Genomic DNA, 3,450 nt, shown 5'->3' on the forward strand with positions numbered 1-3,450 from the left:
AAATAATACTTATACTTGTTTTTTTTAATCATAAATAATAATATAAAAGACTGAAATTAAATTAATACATTGCATTTTTTTTAAAATAACACCTATAACAAAGTTTTTTTTTAAAATCCTAAATAAAATAAAAAATAATAATAAATGACATTTTTTAAATGATTGGAGACAGGATGTCTGGGCCTCCACACTGAGTAAAGTGTTTGCACCCTTCCTGATTTCTTGTCACATTAAATGTTTCAGATCATCTAACAAATGTAAATGTTAGTCAATGACAACACAACTGAACACAAAATGCACTTTTTAAATGAAACTTTTTATTATTAAGGGAGGAAAACCTACAAGGCCCTGTGTGGAAAAAGTGATTGCTCTCCCCCACCCCCACGTTAAAAAATAACAGATTAATTGAGATCTATCAGTGTGGAAAAGGTTATAAAGTCAATCCTAAAGCTTTGGGACTCCAGCAAACCACAGTGAGAGTCATTATCCACAAATGGCGAAAACATGGAACAGCGGTAAACCTTCCCAGGAGTGGCCGGCCAACCAAAATGACCCCAAGAGGGCAGAGACGACTCATCCAAGAGGTCACAAAAGACCCCGCAACAACATCCAAAGAACTGCAGGCCTCACTTGCCTCAGTTAAGGTCAGAGTTCATGACTCCACCATAAGAAAGACACTGGGCAAAAACGGCCTGCATGGCAGAGTTCCAAGACCAAAACCACTGCTGAACAAAAAGAACATTAAGGCTCGTCTCAATTTTGCCAGAAAACATCTTGATGATCCCCAAGACTTTTGGGAAAATACTCTGTGGTCTGACGAGACCAAAGTTGAACTTTCTGGAAGGTGTGTGTCCCATTACATCTGGCGTAAAAGTAATGCTGCATTTCAGACAAAGAACATCATACCAACAGTAAAATATGGTGGTGGTAGTGTGATGGTCTGGGACTGTTTTGCTGATTCAGGACCTGGAAGACTTGCTGTGATAAATGGAACCATGAATTCAACAAACCATCGAGCCCACAAAAAAAAAACAAACACCTGAAACACGAGCGCTGGGGCATTTGAAAAGTGCAAAAGGTTTGAAAGACCTCCATGATGTCACATCAGCTTCTTGGAGCGTGTGCCTGAATACAGCACACCTTGCTGGGCCACAGCAGGTGGCTCCCTGCGCGCGATGCTCTCATGTTGTAGCAGTAATGATATTTGATTAGGACGACAGGTACGCTTGCTCAAAACCAAATGTGTTCGAGTCCTTCTTACCGCCAGGTGTGCACAAACCTACATTAAAAAAGTGGCTATAAAAATGATCGGTGCTATATGTGTTAGTTATCGGTATCGGCTTGCAACAAAAGATATCGTGCATGTGTAATTAATATTGTAGGGTCTGCTGTTTCTAGAAAAGCCTGTGATGTGTCTCAGCAAGCACTTAAACGCATCACACCCTAATGAGAGCCCTGGTTAAAATGTGAAGCTACTTTTGTCAGCACGCAGTGTGCGCACACACCTTCTCCCCCCGCCTCTTTCAACTCCACACCACACTTTCCTTAATCAGTCATGCGGTTTTCTTCTTTCCTACTTACGTCTTTCTCCGGGAACAGAGCGTCATGTGCTTTGCCTCACACACCAGACGGGTGGAGCCGCAGGAAGGTGCAGATATCTTCGTTATGGGAAGAGGGAAGGGGGCGGGACTTCCTGGCTGTATGTATGTACTTTGTAAGCCAGGACTGCAGACAAGACAAATCAAATGAACTTTTCCAGAAGGGTTTAGGTTGCCGTTTTGTCAGGATGAGTCACTGGCGGTGCCGACGCATCTCTAGGGGAACTAAAATGCATAAAGAGTCAGCTCATCCTCATGAAACACTTCTGTTCTTAAATGCACCACGACTTGTATGACATTGTCCACAGGCTTTGGACGGGAGGTCTTCCCCCTAAATGAATTCTTTTCAAGCATAAAGATGGCGACATGAACTACAACACAAATATGCGGCATTCAGCAGATGCATTCAAAGACATTGTGGTGATATGTAGTATTCTACACTGCTCACTAGGTGTCAGTAATGTTACTGTAATGTTCGGTGAGACACACAAGCACCAGACTTGATCGCCGGAGTGGCAGGCTTCTGTTGCAGGCACAATGATCCCTCACAAAAACACGGGCTACCGTTCTGGCCGTAACCCACGCCAAGCTGAAACTCAACTATGAACCCCCGACGCCACTTCCTGTCCGCCCGTCACTCAACTCCCCTATAGGGAAGACATTTATAGCAACACACCCGAGCACAAGTCTTATTTTCAATTGTTATGTCTACTATATTGGGTAATTATGAATCTTAAAAACATCTTTGGCGGGAATTCACTTAACAAGGTCGGTCTGGAACCAATTAACCGTGATAAACAAGGGATTACCGGACTTTAAAAAATAAAATCACTTTGCATAACAGGGACCTTTTGAACCAATCCATCCACGTAGATGTTTCAAGAGTGGGTTTCTGGGGTAGCGTTAGTGAGGTGAATAAGATGAATCACGTGGTTTCTAGCGTATGTGGAAAGCGTCTGCTCACACACACATGATCAATCCTGAAAGCCAGCCACAGTGGAAAGCAGGAGGTTTCAGCATCATCCAAATCCTTCGTCACATCATCACTTTGCACAGCAAAGCAAGTCCTCGCTTTAAAAAAGCCTGCAGGCCAAGCTTGTGCCGTCCTCTTTTCCACAAACACACGCGTGCACCTTTCCAACGCACGACAGCATTCCAGCAGCCTCCATCAACTGCGGCATGATGACAATCTGGACAAACGAACCGTCAGTCATCACAGCGAGGAGACAGTCTGCAGGCGACGTCATCGCCACCGTGTTTGACTGCTAGTGTTGCCTGGCATTTCTGTGTTGTGGTTCTGTTGGTCCAGCTGGCCCAGCTCAGGAACAGCCGAGTGTTTGCCTTCACCACCGCAGCGGTGATAGCGAACCGTTCTGAGAAAAGAACCCTAAGGTGCTGAGTCATCGGAATAGCAGTGCGGAAGGCTATACTGTACGTGCAAAATTAGATGCAATAAAAACTCTGCACTTGATAGTTTAAGAACTTTATAAATAAAAATCCACTTGTGTTTTTGTGTTCGGAGTGCAAAAACCCTGAAGGAGCTTGTTTGCTTTAACTTCATAGGCAGATGTTTACATTTTGTGACATCAACACAAGTTAACTTGAGTCAAAGGGTTAAGCAGAAAATATACATACAGGATATATTTTCAATATAAAAACAAATTTGTGTTTTTTTTCAACTTTTTTGTTTTGATCTGAAACACAAACAACTTTTTTTTTTTTTTTTTTTACAAACAGTACAAAAACTTAATTTAGAGATTTAAAAAAGGTTTCCCAATTTGGGTATTTTTCTTATCTTATAAAATCTTTTATTCCTAATAAAAATTTTGGAGATTAAAACCAGGTATGTCCA

This window comes from Dunckerocampus dactyliophorus, chromosome 13 (assembly GCF_027744805.1).
Source record: "Dunckerocampus dactyliophorus isolate RoL2022-P2 chromosome 13, RoL_Ddac_1.1, whole genome shotgun sequence".
In the NCBI taxonomy this organism is placed as follows: Eukaryota; Metazoa; Chordata; class Actinopteri; order Syngnathiformes; family Syngnathidae; genus Dunckerocampus; species Dunckerocampus dactyliophorus.